This window comes from Sipha flava, unplaced genomic scaffold (assembly GCF_003268045.1).
Source record: "Sipha flava isolate LNK unplaced genomic scaffold, YSA_version1 82_pilon_pilon, whole genome shotgun sequence".
In the NCBI taxonomy this organism is placed as follows: domain Eukaryota; kingdom Metazoa; phylum Arthropoda; class Insecta; order Hemiptera; family Aphididae; genus Sipha; species Sipha flava.
Window position 1 is genome coordinate 1,223,032 of NW_020273624.1, and position 7,888 is coordinate 1,230,919.

Below are 7,888 nucleotides of genomic sequence, written 5' to 3' on the forward strand. Positions count from 1 at the left end.
AGACAGATAAGATAAGAAAAAGAACTTTGACGACATTTGCCAGTAATTAAGGTAGTAAATCTCGTTCGTTATACATTTATTTTATAAATAAATGTTGATAAATTATTTTCACTGACTAAAAATAATTGTTTGAAACTAGTCTTGTGAAGATATGCATCACACATTTTTTTGAAAAATTATTTACCTATTATTTTAATCCATTGTTTCACATAAAATAATCTTATCTTAAAATTAATAACAATGAAGAAGTCGAACTTATATTAATTTTTGGAGAATGTAATCGTAGTTCTCGACAAACAGCTCGAGTGTACGCAGATCGGTATCCAGATAGGTTTCACCCAAATCATAATTATGTCCATAGACTTCTTCGTGGATTAAATGAATACGGTCAATTTCCTAATAATCCAAATAGACAACGGCAGCCTAGACCAAATGATTTTGATGAAGACACTGAATTACAAGTAATGGCTTACATACGTGCTTATCCATGTTCATCAATAAGACATATCTCGACAAATTAGTATATCAGTTGGTGCAGTTCATAAAATTTTGAAAAAAAACAAAATGCATGCGTATAAACCTGAGTTTATCCAACATTTAAGAATTGGAGATCCTGAACGTAGATTACAATTTTTGCCATAGTTTAGTGTTCAATTTGAAATCGACAATATATTTTATAATCGTATTTTGTGGAGCGATGAATCTAAATTTACAAACAACGGTATAATGAACAAACAAAATAATAGATTTTGGAACGATACAAATCCACACTGGTCTCGAGAAACCAATTTTCAGACAGTTTGGGGTATAAATGTGTGGTGTGGATTAATCGGTGGAAAACGTATAGGTTCTTATTTTTATGATATCTAGATTTTCTTGCTAATCAGTTACCGTTACTGTTAGAAAACGTTCCATTAGCCACTCAGGAAAATATATATTTTCAACAAGATGGTGCACCAGCGCACAACGCCATCATTGTTCGACAACATTTAAATGAAATTTTTTCTAACAGATGGATTGGTACCCACGGAGTAATTCCATGGCCGGCAAGATCTCCAGACTTGACTCCCTTGGATTATTTTTTATGGGAGCATTTAAAAAATATTGTATATGCGGACCCACCTATTAATGTCCTAGATTAAAAAAACAAAATACGACTGGCTTGTAATAATTTAGGAGAAGAACAAATAAATGCTAACACATCAAAGGAATTTCTAAAACGTTTGGAATCATGTTTGGAACATCAAAGTGGAAACTTCGAACAATTTATTAGATAGAGCTGTAACTGTAAATAAATAAATTTTGATTTAAAATTCATAGTATGTACATTTTTATCATTTTTATTACCTTCAATTGGCTATCTTATTTCACATTAATTAATGGGAAAACTGAGATTAAATTACCATAAAAAATTGTTTGTCATACATTATTTGTCTACAAACAGGTATTTAATAATATCGGAAATATTGTTTCGATTTTCAAATAACATTAAGTTTAATTTAGTTCAAACTTCGTCAAAAACAGATATTCGAAAATTTAAATTTCTACGTACTATTTTTTTTATTCCAATTTTGCAGTTATAAAAAAAACTTTTTATACAAAAACTGTTTAAAAAAAAATTCTCCACCTGAATCTGTAGGAAAAAAAACGGTGTTGCCATTTAAAAAAAAAAGTAAGTTGTATTGTGCATGCGCGCACTGATAAAGTTAAAAATTTGAAATTTCTCTGAAATTGTGTATTTCGGTAATCCTTTTCTTTTCCCGAAAACCCCATTTGAATACAAGGTCAACCAACTGAAATATTTCGTGGTACCTCTTAGCGTGAACACATTGTATATTCTTTATCATTTATTATTAAACATCAAATAATTTGCATTTAAAATAAATGTTTTAACTGATGTGATAATAATAAATTACTAAATTATATTATATAATACTTTATTTTATACTTAAATACATCAATACATTACACGATAATACGATGGATTTAACAGTTTCACAGAATTCAACCAAATCCTTTTACTTCTTATATCAGATACAATTGTAAAAATTACATTGGTAGAAAAATATATACTAAAAATCAGAACAATAACATTTTTATTGATAAAATAAAAAGAAGTAGATACAACACTTGTGACCATTGAAATGCCGACGAAAGTGGAATGCTGTACAGCAGTATGATTGTAACAATTGATTAATGCCAAGCTAATATTTTTATCTTGCGATTTAAACTCTTACGTATTACACCTATTTTAAACTTCAATCATGATTAAAGGTAAAAATCACATACCTTTGTTTAAATTTATCGAAATGTCATCGTTTTTGACGGTATTTATTATTAAAACTCTGAGCTTATAACTTCTAAGTGAAACGCGTAAAAATTACATTTCCTCAAAATACGACTATGTTAAGACGATTCAGTCTAGAGATTTAACCTATATGATTCCAAATTATTTCTACAAATTGCACAATTATAAAATAAGAAACATTTAATGTTTGTTTAATATTTTTGTCAGCAGAAATGGAGATTATACGATTGTTAGGACTTCTGTTAGTTATTTCGTCGTGTATAGATGGATTCCCCAGACTGTACCAGATACTAATTAACAAACGGCGTAATACTCGGTGTTACGACCATAATGAACAGACACCTTTAACTACAGAAATATCTAACACCACAAAGTTAACAGTTACGAGTTCTACGGCTACTCCTACGACCAACAGCACCGAATCATAATTTGTTGTCCACTCCTTTGCGAACCAGATACATAACAATCAACTAACTCCGTCCGATTCAGATGAGGATCTTGATTCGTATAACGGTTCTTATTCCAACGAGGAATCTGATTCCGACTATGATTTTGATTGCGACAACGATTCTCATTCTGACGAGGACTAGTATGAACTAAACAATTTTACCGGCCTCAACGAAGTATAATTATTTTATATTCACATTAGATTATAGGAATGATAGGATATAGAGACTACGTGATTCTTATTTTTATATCCTCAGTTAAAACTGAACACAAGTTATATTAGAATAGTACATTATTTAATCAAAAGTAAAATAATATTTTATACTATAATTATAGAATAATATTTAGGTATTGCAGATAATTATTGCCAATTTTTTATTAAAATACATTTATTTAATATGTGGAACACAAATGACAAGCAAAAATTTGTAATTTTTAAGTAAATATCTAATCAAATAATATTCATTTATATTTCTAATCTAATTAAAAATCATTGCATTTTATTTTTATCTCTACTTTTATCAATTAAAATAATCAAGTAAACATTTAATAATTGTATAATATATTGCTAAAGATAGTTTATACTATTATGTGTAATTTCTTTTATATATATATATATATATATATATGTATATTTTTCTATAAATTATAAACAAAAGTTTGTAATTTTTGTAAATATAATTGTATCTATAACTTAAACCATAAAAAGAGAAATTTTTTGAACCGTGATTGTTAAACCCACGTCGGACTAAACTTTATCGTACAGTTCTTAATATAAAAAAATATGCTAAATTATTGTATAATACAATATAGATATATATACATATACTTGTATGATTATACTTCAAAAAATTAAATGACGATAAAATTTTTAAATTATGTTACATTGAGTCTGGGAAGATCTTATATTATTTATTTTATAAAAGTTAGTTATTTTATATTTCATGGCCTGAAAATGGATACTCAACTGCAGGGCCGGATTGGACAGTAACTTGGTCAATTCTGTACCAGTCCAATTAACTTCGAAAGTTAGTTAAGCTACCAAAATTCATTAAGAAATTAGGCAAAAAAAATTAATGGTTAAAATCGGTTGTTGCCATTTAAAAAAAAGTTATAATACGCATGTGCCTGTCCAATTAAGTTAAACAAATTCGAAGATCATAAAAATATGTGTTTTTATGTAATAAAAATCAACTAAAAAAACAAAATTCAAATTGCATGTTAGTTAGTGTTTACACATAGTATATTATATAATATATTACCTATATGTAAATACATATGTCAGTCTTTTAACATTCCAATTTAACTATCTCACTTCACAATAAACATATTATTATGTATTAATCATTGCCCATTGGGTATTTATTTTGGTGTGTCGGAAATGTATGTATGCGTATTTATGTATTTATGTATTATATTCTATAGGTTGATTTTATGAGAATATATTTGGCGAAATCCAACACACATGTATAGCAACATTATGAACCTAAACTGACTGAAATTATTAAACTTTAACAACCTTTAAAAAATTGCTATTAACTTATATAATAAACGCGGAGCTCTTCGTTGTGTTTATACTAAATATTGATTCTAAAAGATTAGTCCACCTATTGAAATATGTGATTAAAAAAAAATTTGGCTAAGGGCCGTCAGTTTGTAAGTGGACCGGTAATGTACATTACCGTACATTATGTACATTACATATTTATCATAGTTTTACTTTTGTGCCATACCGTATTAGTATTCTTAAAATAGATTAGTTGCGGACCGTGCACGCGAGCTGTCGTCCGTTGTGGCGTAGTGGTTAATTTCTATAAACATCCAAATACAGATATAAAATTTTTCAAGGGACGGTGTGCAGGGAGAATAGGTTATTGAGTGGGGTTTATCATTGCGCTATGAGACATGTCTCGCGTTCGTATTTATTATTTCATTTTAATATACATTATTGTAATCGTCATTGCTTTTCGCGTTGATGCGTTATCGTTCAACGCAATTTTGTTATAGTAGTTATTGTTTGGTTTTTATTTTGCGATTTATTTATTTCTGGCGTGATATTCGTTTCTAAATATTAAAATATTGTACTATTGTCTTTCGCCACTATGCCAAATGATTTAATTAATGAAATGTTGAATGATGGAATAGTAAACTACTCATACGATAAAAAATATGAAATAAAAAATAAAAGACCGTGTCCCTTTAATCATAAATACATATAAAGTTGTAAATGAAGGGGGGGGCTGTAACGTATTTTTTTAATATCTCCCCGACTTAAATACTCGTGCTTCGCCACTGCTAAATAGTATATAAACAGCATTTATATATCAAAATGTATTATTTATTTATCATAAAGGATTAATGATATTTTAATAAAATTATTATTATAGTTTAACTGTTGGCCATTGTTGCGATTGTCATTGTTTAAAAGAAAAATTAAACGAATCAAAAACGTGATATATTAATATCGCACGACAATCGTTCTGTATTACAGTATTTGTATAGATAAATTAATTATTTATTACTTTTTATTTATTTGCTTTGCTGGCAACCGCTCGTTGGATTGATTTGATTTAAATTTGTGTGTGTTTTTTTTTTTTTAATCGTAATTTTAAACAAATAATTTTACTTTTGTCGTATTGCAGCTATACAGGGTCTCGCGCGTTGCTCGCGGTCGTAACGTCAAATATTTTCCGAAACACACATTGGCATAAAAACACGTATTTTATTATTGTGGCAATGCGTCATTTGAAAACGAGGTTAGCGCCAGGGACCGGATGGACAGGGGAAAAAAACGAATCTCGAAAAGTATTATTCGCAACCAAGTGGTACTTAACGATATTACACGTGTTACACGTTGGATTATATTATTATTATTATTATTTTTTCACAACAACAGCACTTTGCCGGTGCACTAAACTCACACCGCTTGCGAAAAAAAGGGGTACGCGCGCGCGAGATGTCGTTTAGAAGAGGCTAAAAAAGTACCCGTGCGTGCGTGTGCGTGAAGTGCACTCGAGGATTCGGCCGCGAAACGAATGCTAATTTTTTATTTGCAATTATTATTATTATTATTATTATTATTTTGTTCCGTCGGGTGAAAATCGTTTAATCACTTTTTGCCCCCTAGCGGTGCGTTACCGATTTAATGCGCGTTCGCACCCCTGCCCGTACACGCGCGGCGTGACCGACTCGAAGTGTAATGATATACGGTGTGCAATTTATGCGCGCCCCCGTGTACGCTGTATTTTATTGCCACGTGACGTCGCACTGGTGCACTCTTACGCGCGGCGAAACGCTCATCCCCATCCCCTCGACGCGATGACTCAAAAGAATATTACTGTCTTTCGGTCAAACGCGACGGCGGCATGCGTGTCTCACCCCTCGCGCAACATTAATCGCGTTTCACTGACCGACGAAAAAAATCCGTACACTCGTAACACACGTGTTGTGCGCGCAACGCAACATAGGGAGCCTGGCACTTTTGTGCGTTTAATGCAATAACGTTGTGCGGCGGATAGATTTTGCGACTCACAGATTTGTGCGCAGAATTCCCCGCGCGGCCAAGACCCACCGGACTTACTGAGTAGGGTGTCAGATTTTCGATTTTCCGCACGCACGCGACTAACAATAATATTTTTAGTAGTTAAAACCTAAAGCCCTTTGGGCGACGAACAAAACAGGATTTCAACGCTCAATATATATAGGCTACGTGTACTTTTTTTTTTCAACGGACGTACCGCTCTGCCATTATCTTTTCTATTATCCGGTGTACAATGCATAATGTATTTAGTTTTTTCGTTAAAGTCGTGTATGGCGGAAAGGAAAAAAGATTTTTTCAACAGCTCGCAAAATTTGTTTCGAATCATGGTGCACACGTCGTATCTTCGTGGTGCACGTCATTATTAAGATCTGCGTGCAAGTCGTGTGACCGTTGTTGATGACGAATCGCCGGCCGGAAACGGAGTTTCATTTGTGCGCAACGTAAAACACAACATCGCATCGCATATACGAGTCGCAAATGGAAATATGTTACGAGTTTCGTAACATATTGCCGCGACGGCCGACGAGTACATTTTTTACTCCGACATTTTTTTTTTTTTTTTTTTAATTTTTTTTTGTCTATAAATTATTATGACGGCAATGAAGTACGTGAATGGTCGTATTGTTTTGTGCGTGTACGCTGCGTGCGGAATCGCAGAATACTGGTATAGAGTACGTCATATAATGCGAATACGAGCGAACAATAAAGTAGACGGAGATCAAAGCGATCAATGTACGATATGTGCGGATAGGTTTGTTTAAGAAATCTTCAAACACATTAATTATTTAAGTTCCCAAGAGTGTTGAAAATATTTATTTGACTAACGCGTACGATCCAGAATCCGTCATTCTTCGTGGGCTTTTTTTTTTATATATAAAACTAGTGTAATGTTTCTCAAATTCGTCGAATACTCAATTTAATACCACCAATGGAGAATACTCTTTTTTTTATATTACTTAATTTTTTTTTATTTTAACCTCTGTCCCTTTTTACTTTCTTAGCGTTATCGATTGAAAATTTATTAAAAGTCATTTTGATTTAAAAAATTGTTGACCTATATGAAAAATAAAAAATTAAAATTATCTGTTTGATCCGAAGAGAAATTTTTATTTTTAATAATCCGCAGTATTTAAATGAGTTAAAACTTTTTGTATTTAAAATCTCTGAATCCCTATATTGGGAAACACTGCAACTCTTAGATATTGCGGACATTCACAACAATCGTAGTGAAATTAAGGAAACAAAATACAAATAAACTGACGTGATATATTTTATATTTTATATATTTATTTTATTTATTTTATATTTTATATATAAAATAGATAAAATAATTCGATTTCGATTTTTTTTTGCCAGCGCTCGATGCCTTATTTACTAAAACGAGCTTTTATTTTAATTAATGTACGGTTGTCATCTCTTATGACATTGATTTTCTGTTGGCTTACTATAATTATACTTGCACTATTGTTTTAGTTCGGTGGCACACACCGAAGTATATTACATAAATGTATGATGCTATTGGTTAGTGAAAACGCGTTGTTGTACATAATATTCACCATCCATGGTTTGTTCGACTTTGATATATGATAGTA

The 7,888-nt window shown here is 31.2% G+C and overlaps 1 pseudogene; it reads left to right on the plus strand.

Moving 5' to 3' along the window:
• The first annotated feature begins 236 nt into the window (after positions 1–236).
• On the plus strand, positions 237–1,277 carry LOC112693245 (annotated as a pseudogene).
• The last annotated feature ends 6,611 nt before the right edge of the window (positions 1,278–7,888 follow it).